At 44.6% G+C, this 14,394-nt stretch overlaps 1 protein-coding gene and 1 pseudogene across 7 annotated transcripts in view; both read left to right on the top strand.

Moving 5' to 3' along the window:
- The window catches only part of NLGN1 (neuroligin 1), a 569,544-nt gene that overhangs the window by 302,524 nt on the left and 252,626 nt on the right, over positions 1–14,394 (top strand). The window lies entirely within an intron of this gene.
- On the top strand, positions 583–699 carry LOC136646359 (5S ribosomal RNA; annotated as a pseudogene).

A 14,394-nucleotide genomic window follows, 5' to 3' on the forward strand; every position in this document is an offset into this window, starting at 1 on the left:
TGTGCCTTCAGGTATAAAGATTGAGAAAGGAAGAGAGGGAAAGTCATACTTAGAAGCCAGACTTCAGGAGATGCTCTGGCAATGGGCATGTAGTCATGTGGTTTACATAAGAACATAAGAACAGCCCCACTGGATCAGGCCGTAGGCCCATCTAGTCCAGCTTCCTGTATCTCACAGCGGCCCACCAAATGCCCCAGAATTTAATAATTCACTCCCACCCTAGTTGCGTGCTTAATTGTGCTGATAGCAACTGCATGATGTCAGAGGTCAGCCAGGTTGGGCGCTGGTCAAGGGCCCATACCTGCCACTGGGCCCACTTTCCGAGGCTGAGCCTCTGAACCCTCAACATTGGTTGCAGTGGTTGCACCCAGTGCACTGTAGCTGTGGGCAAAGGGCATCACTGGAACCTGGTGCTGGACGTTGCTTTAGGACACCAGGAACCTGCCATGATTTATTTGGGGGTGCAATATATATGCTCTATACTAGAGTGTGCATATCTGGATGGGGGGAAGTCAGTTTTCTCCACATGTTTGCTCATTCAGATTCAGAAGAAGTCTGTTGCTAGAGGTTGTAGATCAAGGGGACAGCAGCTGTCACCCTGCACATGCCCAATCTTGTCTGATCTCGGAAGCTAAGCAGGGTCAGGCCTGGTTAGTACTTGGATGGGAGACCGCCTGGGAATACCGGGTGCTGTAGGCTTATACCATAGTCTTTCGAGACTGAAGGTTGCCAACCAGATCAAGGGGGCTCTCACTGGGCTGCCCACTAGAGAGGAATCTGAGTTGCAGTCCACTGGCAGAAGTGACATTCTGCCAATGGACCAGCATCTTTGCTGGCAAGAGGCCACCAACACAATCATGCATGCTTGCCAGCAGTGAGGACACTGTTCACTGAAGCCTGTAAGGCAGTGGCGGGAGTGGGGATATTTGGAAAGGGGTGGGCTGATATGACTGGGGATCAGGGCCTCAGAGCCAGCAAGTCAACCCCCATGATGGACCTCCTCCCATGCAGTGGGCAGGGCAATGCCCCAAGCAGTGGGCATGGTGATGCACCATTGCCCCGTCCCTGCTGGGTTTTTTTTGGCTATAACTTCTGATAGAATAGAGGTAATTCAGTGTGGTTTGTTTCACTGCATTCTGCATGAAATTATGCACTGAATGATATATAACATGGTGATATTATTCTGGTTGGCAACCTTCAGTCTCGAAAGACTATGGTATAAGCCTACAGCACCCAGTATTCCCAGGCGGTCTCCCATCCAAGTACTAACCAGGCCTGACCCTGCTTAGCTTCCAAGATCAGACAAGATTGAGCACATGCAGGGTAACAGTTGATATTATTCTAAAACACCAAGATTTTAAAAATTTTGGCCAGTAGTGGTGTCATCCCCCACCCCTTGTGCATGTCACCCGGTGCATTCCACACACCCCTATCAACACCACTGCACTTACGTCTCCTCCCCTGCATGGTCTCTGGCCACCTGCAGGATTCAGCAGACTCTGTGCTGTTGCACCCTGCAGGCACCCCTTAGTTCAGATTGGGTGCTAAAAAAAAAAAAGAACTATCAATCCTAGCTAGGAAGCAGTTCAATCTGATTTGTTTATCCATATATCATCCTACTGAGAACATTCAGTGTTTCTAGGTAGAATTGTTTTACCGGGTATTCGGGAGGGAAAGTGGAGCTTGCACCTTCCTTAACAACTATCACCCCTCTCTGTCGATTTACAGAACTCAGGTAACTCTATAGACATGCCTCATTTGATTTAAAGAGCACAGAAAATTGTGTCTTTTACTGAATCAGTCAACAGGTTCTGCAAAGGTTTTAAAGTTCTTCTGCAAAGGTTTTAAAGTTAGAACAAAAATACCTGCTGGAGGATCCAGGCACGTCCAGGCTTGGATTTTCAAATTGAATCCAGCATCGCAACCCACTCTCACATTGTCACCTCTGTTCTCCGAGTACTCGGGTGACCAACAGCCATGCCTAAGAGTGTGTCCAAGCTCAGGTTCTGTCTTATTACTGCTTAAAAAATTCTTTCTCCGCGACTTAGAATGCAGTCTCGGTCCCCTGATGCCCTGGCTGTTCAGACAGATAGAATAAAGAATTTTTTTTTTTTAAAGAAACCTATTAGGAGAATGTGATATTATTAGAGAATCTATCATTTGCAGCAGAGCATGCCAGCAAAGTGATGCTTTGCATTCGGTGCCCCGTGACAGGGTGCTTAGCCGGGGAGACAAATGGCCAGCCTCTGGCAGGTGTGTCAGCCTATCTCGGCAGCTATCTCGCCACTTTGACCCTGCCTGCTGCATAGCTGCCATTTTTACCCAGATGCATCCATCCTCTTTGAGGAGATCTTGACAAAATCAGCAGGAAGGTATATGCTAGAGGTCAGTTTGCATGTCCCGGGAGAGTCTCGCTTTGTACTGTGTAAACCCCAGCAGCGTGCGCATGAAGCTGAAACATGTTATTTTCAAGCAGCTGCACTTTCTTCTCTGCTGCCTGTGATGAAATAAAATGTACTGCCCTACTTTTCTTTTCTTTTTTCCTCTAGCTTTAGCATATGTTGGCATTATGTATTGCATCTGTGGGCAGAATGCAGAAGGCTCTCTTGCAGAACCGGGCACACTGTCACATGGGATGATTATTTTTTGAAAAGTTGTGCAATAACCATGTATGTACTGTGTGGTAAATAGGAAAGACTCTAACAGTGCAATCCTATGCCTGTCTATGCAGAAGTAAGCTGCATTGTATTAAATACAACTCACTCCTAGGAAAGTGCGTATAAGATTGCAGTCTCAGTTCGACAGGTGTATTATTTTTTTCTTCCTCTGAAGAATGTCAAGAAGGGCAGGAACTATCGCAATTCATGAGCCTCTGTTCCATGTGGATTGAATGACAGGGTCATGTCACTGGACAGCTTTAGGCACCCAAGGTCTAGATTCACTATCTACATGCAACTGGGTACATTAGCATGTGGAGAACATGATTCTATGAAGCAGGTGTCACACAGACCACTGGTGCGCTCCTCTTGATTTCAACAAAGAAAGTATAATCGCGACTGTCGAAATGGCTGTTGCAGGTGTACCTGTGTGTACCTGTTCCAACTTCTGTTTCTCATTCTGGACATAAATGTACATACAAAGTCTTGCAGAGCGAATATAGGACGCACAGCACATGATGGAGAAATGCAAACAAGAAATGAGAAAATGCCAACAACTTTAACATCTCTGTTTTGCTCCCCCCATCTGGAATGGCTCCAAGAGGAGGGGTTGCTTGCGCACTGCAGTGAGGCTCCCTGCAAAGCTTAGTGCTTTGCACCCCCTCTAGCTATGCCACTGGTGACAAGCCAAACATGAGTCAGTACTGCAGTGCTACAGCAAAGAAGGCAAATGCAATTCTAGGCTGCATCAACAGAAGTACAATATCCAGATCCCAAGAAATAATGGTACGGATGTATTCTTCTTTAGTCAGAGCCTCCCTGGAATTTTAAGTCCATTTCTGGGCAATGCAGTTTGAGAGGGGTATTGACAAATTAGAGTTTGTATGGTGAGGGTGTTGGAGACCATGTAAAGCTTGAAGGTTTGGGGGACGTTTAGTTTGGGAAAGAAACAGTTATGAGGTGACATCATTATCTGCAAAGATCTGAGGGGCTGTCATGTGGAGGATAGAGGGTTTGTTCTCAGTTGCTCTGGATGAAAGGACCAGGACAAATGGGTTTAAATTGTAAGGGAGATTTTAATTAAACATTAGGAAGAACTTCCTGACATTACCAACTCCATGCATGCCTCTTCCAGCCACCGGGGAGATGGGACTCATTAGCCTGGGAAGGCAGCTCATCTGAGAGAAGGAAAACTCTGATCCCAAACCTCCACTGCCTTGTGGCTACATCTAGTTATGGAAAAGGCTTCAGGAGTCAACCTGGAGGCAAAATCCGGAGCTGGAGTCCCTGAGGCAGTTCATGGCTGAACACAGTCATGTTCTGGCAACTCCTGCGACGCCACTGGAACCAACCGAAAGCCTCTGCCTTTCCATTGGAGCATTTCAGCAACGTGGAGAGGAGGGATTTGCTGCATGGGAAACAGTCTGTCCTCCATATCTACTTTACGCGGGCTTTGCGCACTGGAGAGGACACTGTTCCAGAACCACCATTCACAGCGCGATACCATAGTCTTCCAAGACTGAAGGATGCCAACAAGTTCTGTCCTTAGACTGCCAAATAGATGCCCAAGGGTGTTTGACTTCTATGAGAACATGGGAGATCCAACAGCAAGCAAACCAAGCTCCTGTAAGGTTGTGATTACCAAGCCAAGAGATGAGGGTTAGTTCCAGGACCAGGAGAAATGGAGGCTCACAAGATGCAAAAGAATGTAACTGTGGAGTCCGAGTGCCAGGTCTGGGGGCAAAAGTCACTGTCTGACTGTGGGCAGCTTTTAGTTAGTTCAGCTCTGAAACAGTTTCTGAGTAGCCACTTTGGCTGGGAATTACAGGGCTCCTGAAGCTTGGAAAGTAAAAGATGGGGGGGGGGGAAAGAGAGAGAGAGAGAGAAAGGGGACATTCTTGGACATTGCCAAGTGTAGCCAGGCACTGACACTCTGGCACCAACAGTGGATAACCTTGAATTTTGTTTTTACCTGTTCACACAAAGGTCAATCAAGACACTGAACAAGACAATCAGGAGTGGATAGCTGAGGATGTTAGCCCATTAACATAGGGCACTGGGTGTGGAAGGAATTGTAAGGAGGCTCACAAGACCTCCAGACTCTCTTGATTAAATTAGCTGAGAGAGCAATCTGTCTGATTGCATCTGGCCAGGAAGGCTCTTCTGTTTGCTGAGCTCTCCTATTCATCTGGGGTGAGGCAAGGCATTAACATCAGGGTCACAGAGGCTGGTTCCTGTGTGGCTGAGCTTCCTGCTCTCTTGAGGCTTGAGTGTAAACTCTAGCCATTGGTCATGTGGTTTGTACTCTTTCAAAAAAAAAAGAAGCCATTTTGGCCTGAAAGGTGGGTGACAAATTGCTTCATGAGTTTCCCTATTCCCCCAGCAACAGACATTGCAGTAGAATGGAGATGGAGAAAGTTGTAATGCAGCAGTATAAAAAAACCAGGGGTAGTAACCAGAGCCATGGATCATAATAGGAAATAAATAAAAGGGCCACACGGAAAAGGTCCCGAAGGCACAAGCATTAGAGGGCAGAATAACATGGTCAAACACCATGGGCACAATCCTAACCAAACTTTCCAGCACTGAGGTAAGTGCAATGCAACTCCAAGGTAAGGGAACAAACCTTGCCTTACCTTGAGGAGGCTTCCATTACTGCCCCCCAACTGCAGGATGCAGCACATGCCCCACTGGCACAGCTATGCCAGTGCTGGAAAGTTGGTTAGGATTTCACCCTATATCACTTCTCATATGAGCAAATGGTATATCACTTATCACCCCCCCAATAGCCAAGGGCATACAGGGGGAAGCAATTGCACCAGGTAACAAGCTTTAGGGGAACAAAAAACTGAGCTTGATACTAGTGGCCAAAATTGTGAAAAAATTGGTATATACGAATAATACCATCATTTTATATATCATTGGAAAGGAAATTTAATTCAGAATGCAATGAAACAAACCACATTGGAATATCTTTATTCTATCAAAAGTTATGGCCAATTAACCAGAAAAGGAAAACACAACCACCTTATGGAACAAAAGGTGGATTTTCTTCACTCAAAACTAACCTGAGACTGATTGTTCTGAGAGCCAGTGAGATGTTGTTATGATACAGTATGGAACCTATAAGGTGTTAGTATGAGTCAACCCTTATTTTCATGTATTATGAATACGGTTAACCTTACTAACTGGATAAAGAGGCATTTTTTCAAGTGGTGCTGCTCTTATATTTATCAGGGGGAGAATAACCATCCCTCTTCACCCCAGCACAGTGTCTCTGACCAATAAGGGGCACACTTTTAATTTATTTACTTAATTAAATTTGATTTTGTCGTGGAGGACTACAAAATCTTCTCTGACCCCAGGTAGCAGGAGATGCCTTAGCTATGCCGCTGGCTGGAGAGAGGTGATAAAGTGGGTGGCAATCTGGGGGGGAAGAGGCAGGTTTTTCCTCGATTTTCCCTTTTTTAAAAGTGCAGGCATGACGTCACTTCTGGTTGTGACATCACTTCCAGGGCATTTTGAGCTGAGCATCAGGTTACATGATCATTAGCTATGCCACTGGCTGACAATCACCAAGAAATAATCATGAAAGTCAAAATTAACAGGGAGAAATTCGGTGTAGGGAGACAACAGGGCAGGGAAGCACAAGATGAGGGGAGAGCTTCCCTGAGAAATTATCTGATGAAACCACTATTTGCTTCCTCAAAATGCCAAAAATGGGCAGAACATCCTGCTGGGAAATTTTATAACCCTCAGAAGCTGCTAGAGCAATAACTGAGTTGCATTTTGCTCTCTGCTCACACAGGCTTCAGTCTGGCAGCCACCCTGGAAGCCCAATCCAACCTCTTGAGCATGTTCAATCTTAGAATACATAAGATGTTAAGGCCGCCATGAACAGATGGGCATAAAAAACGAAATGGACCGGGGTGGCCTTTCTATGCCCAAGTAAAACAGCAGAGGGCCTTGATCTGCTTTGAGACTCTGGTGTGCAATGTGAAGGTGTGACGGTTTCCCCCTTGCACCATTTTTGCATGTTCAATCATCCTGTCCCTGCCTCATGTCTGTTTGGTGGCATGTTGGTGCAAAGTTCAAAGAGGAGGATGAGAACAAACAGGTAAACAGGCCACAAATGTAGAATGTTACAACATTATTGGCATGACAAAGGTAGTAACCCTGAATCCTGACAGCAGTAATCCCAGCTCAACTCCTGAGAAGGAATCTGGAGGAGAGACTAATGTAGTGTTGTCAATAGCAGATGCCCCTCCTTTTGCCTACCATCACCAACAGGTAGGATCTAATTGCCGGCTAAGGGGGGGCTGGGCTCCCCTAAACCGTGGCCCTTTTGTGGAGTCTGTTCCAACTTTGTCTCTGTCTATTGCCCCTGCTTAAAGCCCCATTACCTCTAACCCCAGTTTGTGACACAGGTGAGCAAGATACCCAAAACAAAAACAGTACCATGGAAAGATATTCCCAGTCCATGTAGTCTCCTGCTTCCTGTGAAATGCCTTAAAGCACACTCTAAGAAGATACATTAAGAACATCAGCTGTGCATATGCACATTTCAACAAGCTAAGCCATAGTTGTTTAGAAAATGATTTGCCCTGATTTGGAGTCTTGGGGGGGAGGGAGGAGCTTGTGGTGGTAAAAATTTGACATGTTGATTTTGAATGTGAACTTCTGTTTAAACTCTGCCGCATGAAGCTATGACCTTGGTAAATGCTTTCACATCAAATCCATGTGCAACCTGCCAAGCTGGATGAGATGGGTCTGGAATACTGGTGGATATTTTTATTCAAGCAACGTCTTTACAGCAGGGGCAGAGGACCAAAAAATGTGAAATATTCTTCCTTGCATTCTCCTCGAGAGAGACAGCCTGTCCAGCCAATGCGCCATTCACAGCTGCCGGCGTGCAGAGATGCCACCTGCTATGCTGGCCTTTGTGGTCAGAGAGGCCAGTACGTGATCTGTTCCCTTTGGAAATGATCAACCTCAGCCATCCCTTGTCAACCAGGCCACTGCCAGAATTTCAGCTTTTCCGCTGAAATAACCTAACGGGTGCCAGAGTGACCCTGAATTTTGACACTTTAATCATGCTCCTGGCAGTCGGGTAACCCAGTTTGAGTCAGCATATAATTGAAACATATTAGTTGTCCTGAATTTTCAACGAAGGGTTGGATACGAATGTTTCATCCGTTTAACCTTCACTACAGTCTCCCCTCCCTTTCTTTCATGTCACTGTTCTCTTTAAATTTAGATTCAAGGTGGTAGTCCTTGTTTTTTACATTCTGTTCCCAACTAGGTCTCTCTTTCTTTCTCATCTATTTTTATTTTGCTTGCCTTTGTGATTTTTTTAAATTACAGTGGTGCCTCGCATAACGAAATTAATCCGTTCCGCGAATCCTTTTGTTATGCGAAATTTTCGTTGCGCGAATCACGTTGCGCGAATCACGAATGCATTGAAATCTAATTAATGCGTTCCTATTGGCAAAAAAGGTCAAAACAAAGTCAAATATGGTTTACAAAGTGTTTATTACGTGCTCTTTAAAGGCATACATACTGTACAGAGAATTTCTAAAATTTGAAGCATACACGAAATTTTTAATTTTTAAAAAATTCGTTATGCGAAGCACGGACCTAAAAAATTTTTCGTTATGCGAAGCAAGGCCAGAAATTTTCGTTATGCGAGTTTTTCGCTGCACGGGGCATTCGTTATGCGAGGCACCACTGTATATGTTACCGGCGCACCCCCCCCCCCCCCAATAAATGCACCAGACTGCGGCTTGGATTTAAAACTGGGCCACTTTATTGATTGTTAAGTTACAGCAGGGTGACTGGGGTAGTTGGCTAAACTCCCAGTCCTATGTTCTGTGGGGTCATTAATAGGGGGAAACGAGCCTAGCTGTCACCTCCCCCTAGGTCAAAGGGCGAAACCCAACTCAAGGCTATCACCAAACCATGGCCTAGGACAACCTGTCAGTGTCGCCCAAATGGTTAAAACAGTAGGACTGGTGGCCCGCAGGTCAAGCCTTGCCAAGCGTGCCAGTCCAGTCAAAAGGGCTTGCCAGCCAGCCTCTTCGAGCCGGGAAAGCATCATGTGAGCGGTACTGGCTCACCCCTTGTCCTTGCTGTCTTAGACGGGCACCAGGGTGTGTCTGCCTACCCTGATCCCGCGTGCTTCACACTAAAGCGACCAATTTTCCATAACCAGTGACAACCTAGCCATGACAGACCGGGGTAGGTGAAAAAACCGACAGCCAAGGCCAGTGTTGTTCAAACTGTGAGGCGTCGCCCTTTAGGGCGGCACCAGGAACTCAAAGGGGAGGCGCGGGTTGTCCTCTCACAGCAATACAGTCACACCCCTGGGCAGAATACGAGCCCCGTCTTCTGCCCGTCATCTGCGCTTTTTTTTAAAGCAGAAGAAACGGGAGTTGCTCAGCTACAAGAGTAGCTGCTGCTGCCCTGCCCTCTTCCGAGCATGCTCGGCTTGCAGTCCTTAACCCTCGCTGATCCTTGTCTGGTTGGTTCCTAGTTCCCAACCTGGGATCGCTTCTCATCAAAGTGAAATCTCTCTTTCCAACCTCCCCGCTTTCGATCTCCAAACCTTCCCGCTTTCCTCCCCCTCCCCTTAAAGTTGTTTCCATGCAGTTAGCGGGGGGGGGGGGGGAGAGACAAGCACACACTTTAATTGGCCAGGAGCTGAAAAAGGGTACTGTTTTTAAAGTGTTTTATTAATCTTGTTTGACTGAAGAGGAGAGGCTGTATTTTTTAAGTGATGAATCTTGCTATTTGAAGGGAATACTTATCAGCCATTGATGAAGTGATTGCCAGCTCAATCCTATCCACACTTTCCTGGGAGTAAGCCCCATTGACTCTAATGGGACTTACTTCTGAGTAGACATGCATAGGCTTGAGCTGTGCCTCTCCTAGTATAGGAGACAAATTAGCTTCCTAACCAAACCCTTATCAGCTCTGATATATTTTCATGGTCTATTTTTGTTTTCCCCACTAGCTGCTGGAAAAATTTAATTTCATTAAATTAATAAAGGGTTCAGTCCTACCCAAGGAGAATGGGAAAAATGACTAGTTGGATTGGGATCCACAGGGGTGTGTGTGTGTGTGTAATGTTGGTCAGACTGGTTGTTCACAAAGTTCATTTGATAAAACAATTCTATTGGTATGCTTACAAAGTTTAACAAAAATGAGTCCTCCTGGACCAGACAAAATCTACCTACTCCAGCATCCTGACTCCAACAGTGATCAGCAGCTGATCATTTATAAAGCATGTATATTGCTGTGTATTAATAATATATTTTTAAGATCTGCATTTAATTAATGATATGATTAATATAATTAATATTAATATAGTTAATATATATTTAATATTACATTATAATAAATATAATGTTATAATATTGTATTTAATATATTTAATAGAGTTAATATTTCTGGCCACTTCCTGTTTAATGATGTCACTTCCAGCCCTCAGGAACATGATGGGGAGTCATGGCCAACAGCCACGGGGGTCAAGGGAGCCACTGGCCGGAAAAGTTTGAGTTCTACTGGCCAAGGCCAATCAGGACGTCAGCAAAAAATTCCTACCCAGCCCCAACGGCGGCCAGCTAATCTCAGACTGACGTAAAGGGGCAGGAGGGCGGGGTCACCGCTCGCTCCCGGACTGAGGCTGGGTCGGGCAGCCGCCCAACTCCAGCCTGATTGTCCCGTCTCCAGCTGCAGGAGGGCCAATGTGGAAACAAGCCCCAGCCTGTCTGCAGGGTTAGCAGCCATTAGAACAGTCATTTATCTTTTAATATTGACTGTAAGCCATCTTAAGCTCTGGGAAGGCAGGTGTATATCTAAATCATCATCATCATCATCATCATCATCATCATCATCTCTTTGTCAGACTCCTTCATTTGTTATCTAACATTATCAGTGGTGTTGCAGCCCACCAGATGTTTGAACTGAGGTTTGTGGATTCTCACTAGTTTGAATTCTTCCCAAGAGTTTAAGAACTGGTGAGACATCTCCCTTTAACGCTTTCTGTTCTTAATATTGTGGCTTATTGCAGCTGTTTATCTTATCTATAGCTATACTGGCCAGATGTTTCTTAAGGGTCTTGGGGATTGCACCTAGTGGACCACTGACAATAGGGATGGTTGTACTAACACATCATCATCATCATCATCACCACCACCACCACCACCACCACCATCATCACCAACACTACTACTACTACTACTACTAGTATTAGTAGTAGTATTTTTCAGAATGTGAAAAGAAAGGATTACAACCTTAAATCTAAATTTAAAGAGAACACTGACATGAAAGAAAGGGGGGGAGAATGTAGTGAAGATTAAACAGTACTACTACTACTATTACTACTACCACCAGCACCTTCTTTTATGCTGCTCCCAATTCTCGCTCTGTTCATTGCCTTGCCTCCCTCACCTCTTTTCGGTGCCTCCTCAAAACCCATTGATTTAACAGAGCAATTCCTGAATTACTCTAGCTTCAGTTTACCTGCTGTTTGATTGCCCCAACTTAACTTCTCCATTAGCCTCTACTGTTGCTTGACTTCTTTGCCTGCTCCTGACATGTCTATCCTACATTTTAATCTTTCAGAGCAGGGATTCTGCCATTTCTAAGCAGCACTGCTGTAAACGCTTTTCATTCAGTTCAGTAGTGCCAAACAGATGCTTTCAAAGTTTAGAGAGCAAGGGTTAAACGCAGTACATAAGTGATAGCAGGTAGTAAATTGGAATGAGCTCTCTGCACCAGAAAACAGAAAATATTCTTGTATTATGAAAAACAAGAGTGTCTTATTTATAGCAGGGATGGGCATTAATGAAGTGCTTCTACAAAGCAGGGGGAAAAAACCAGATTTGTTTTTGGCTTGAGGAGAGCTGTTTTTGCAAAGTAAATTTCATGGCTTGCAGCAAGCAACATTTTTTTTTTCATAGAGGCTGACCTGTTTACAGTATATATGACCCATCTCAAAATGTGTGTTTCTTGACTCTGAACAAAATGTTTGAACTCTGTACAGAGCTTGCTTCCTTTTATTTTTCCTTTCCCCCCAACAGATAAAAACACGTGTTTTGTAACCTATTGTGCTCAAATTTTGTTTTCTGCAATGGTTACCGCACTGGGGAAAAATGTGGCTATACCAGAAATATGGGAACACCCCAGCAGACTTGAGCCTTCCTGATACATGCGTATAAACTAGTATAAATTAAAATCACAGAGAAAACTCACTTCAAATCTGACTTTTTTCAGAATGTCAGTGTCACCCCTAGAACAAACCCACCTATGATTTTAGCTGTGAAAGTTACTAACAGGAACAAGGCCATGAGTTAAAACTGCAGCCTGGGAAGTGCCTGGAAGCAAATGGATCCTTATTGTTTCCATTCTGCGCTATAATTCCAGAGCAATCTCCTTGGCTTCATTCAGAGTGCATTAAAGCTAATACAAGAGCATTAAAGTGCATCGCAGTGTTTTGGGCGATTAGGTTTTCCTCTGTGTAAGTTTGACTATTGCTTTACTCAAGCCTGCTGTAAGGAATGTTATGTTGAGAGGAATGACAGGTCTGGGGGGGTACCTCTGGTGGAGGAGGGGGTGCCCTAGCACATTCTTTGTTCATTATATCTTATGGAAGAAAAGTTATATTCAGTGACATCACTAGAAGGGTTTTCGGGGTGTGGGCCACACTGGGTGACGTGCACATGGGGGGGGGGTGATACCAGTAGTAACCAAATTGTTAAAATATTGGTATTTTCAAATGCGATCGTGTTATATATCAGTTGATATGTAATTTAATGCAGAATGCAGTGAAATAAACCATTTTGAAATATCTCTATTCTATCAAAAGTTATAGCAAAAAAAAACCCAAAATATTGGGCTAGGGTGATGATGTATCACAATGTCCACCGCCTGGGCATTGCCCCACCCATTGCGTGGGACAAGGTCCATCATGGGGGTGACGTGCTGGTCTCCTGCACTAGGGATGACACGAACCCTAGTGTTACCACTGGTTATATTCCACCTTTCCAATCACACAGGAGTTCATGTTCAATGTAAGACTTCAGTTCTAGGCACATATACTTAGGAAATAGTCCCACTGAGTTCAGTTGGGCTTACTTCAGAGTAAGCATGCATGGGATCAGGCTGCACAGTAAATGAAGAATTATTTTTTTTTAAGGTAATTGCTTGAAACTTTGACCCCCTATGTTTTTGTAGCTCCTTCATGAAACAACCATATTGAAAGCATGCTCAGTATATAAGATGAATGCCAGGCTATTTTCTTGCTCAAGGTTTTCTGCAGTAGGGTGTATTGACAAGCAATCTTCAGAAGCAAACAGGAAGATTTCACAAATTTTTTGAAACTGAGTTAGTTTGATTAATTGAGTCAGGGAATCAGATTTGACGGTGACGTCAACTCTGATAAAGCAAACTAATGATTTTAAAGATCGCATGCACAGTCCCCGACTCTTACAGAGTTTCACTCAATTACTTTTAAAGCCCAAGGAGCTCCTATGCTGTCCTTCACAGGCCCCCGTGTGGATTTGTTCAAAGCGCATCTGCTCAATGGCTTCCAACACAAATGGTGTCATTTGTCTCAAATCACGATCCCGTGAGGTGGCTACAGAGGTACAATCTGTCAGACTGAATGATGCTTTCGTGATTGTCCGGTTTTAATGACTGTGTGGGCTGAAGAAAGCAAACACTTTGTAGGCAAGCAAATCCGCACTCCGTTTTCTAGGCAACATGTTTAAATGTTTGCAGTCTGAAAAAGACAACATATACTGAATTTATATATACTGAATTTATCCCTGAGGCTGAATGAGTTTGTATCTGATGAGCTCTGTCTGCCAGTCTGAGGACAGTTCGAGGTATTCAACTGAATTCTCATCACAAAGCTCTATACTTCCCTCCTCAGTTGTCCTCTCCATTCCCTTCCCAGCTATGTTTCTCTCAGGCTGGCTCTGACACCTGGTTTCTCAATCAAGAGAGGAAAAAGTGACAGGGAGAGGATGTGGAGGACAAGTACAACAGGTGCAAAGCCCCACTTTGTATGTCGAGGGCAAACACAAGCTCAGGAACTCCTTGCTTTCCTACTGAACATTAAGCTCCCATGTAAGTGATGCCCAAACCAACTCACTCCTTCCTGGGACTAAGAGCATCACATTTTTGTCAGTGTCCCAGTAACTTCACTGATGATCAGGGAGTCCACAACCACCCACATCTGAGCTTTTTGAGGATTTCAGGATTGAGATTTCAGGCTGTAAGCTTATGTTCCTTTGCAAAAGCTTAGATCATTTTTATACATGTAGCTTCAGGCAGTTTGTGCTTAATTAAATTGGTCTCCATTGCCAATGTCCTTCAATTTCTTTTCCACATTTTATCCCACAAAAACAACCTTCGTGAAGAGCACGCACAAGAGGCTCAACTGTGCTTTTCTGTGTGTTACATTTGTATCTCTGTTCTCTGTTTAAATCCTTCTTAAAGGGGCTTTCAAAGTTACCTTTTAACATGCGCCTCTTAGTGGCTGTGCATAAATAAAATCCCAGGTCTAATCTGAAAGTATATAGCAGCCTTGCAGCCCAATCCTACCTAACTCCACTTTGCTGATGTAGGCACTCCAATGGAGCACTGCATTGTTGGGGTGGGGGTGGCAGTTGCAATGGGTCTACTCAGAGTAAGGGAACCTTACCTGCAAACCCTCCACTTTCCCTGTGGG

The sequence above is a fragment of the Tiliqua scincoides genome, chromosome 3 (assembly GCF_035046505.1).
Source record: "Tiliqua scincoides isolate rTilSci1 chromosome 3, rTilSci1.hap2, whole genome shotgun sequence".
In the NCBI taxonomy this organism is placed as follows: Eukaryota; Metazoa; Chordata; class Lepidosauria; order Squamata; family Scincidae; genus Tiliqua; species Tiliqua scincoides.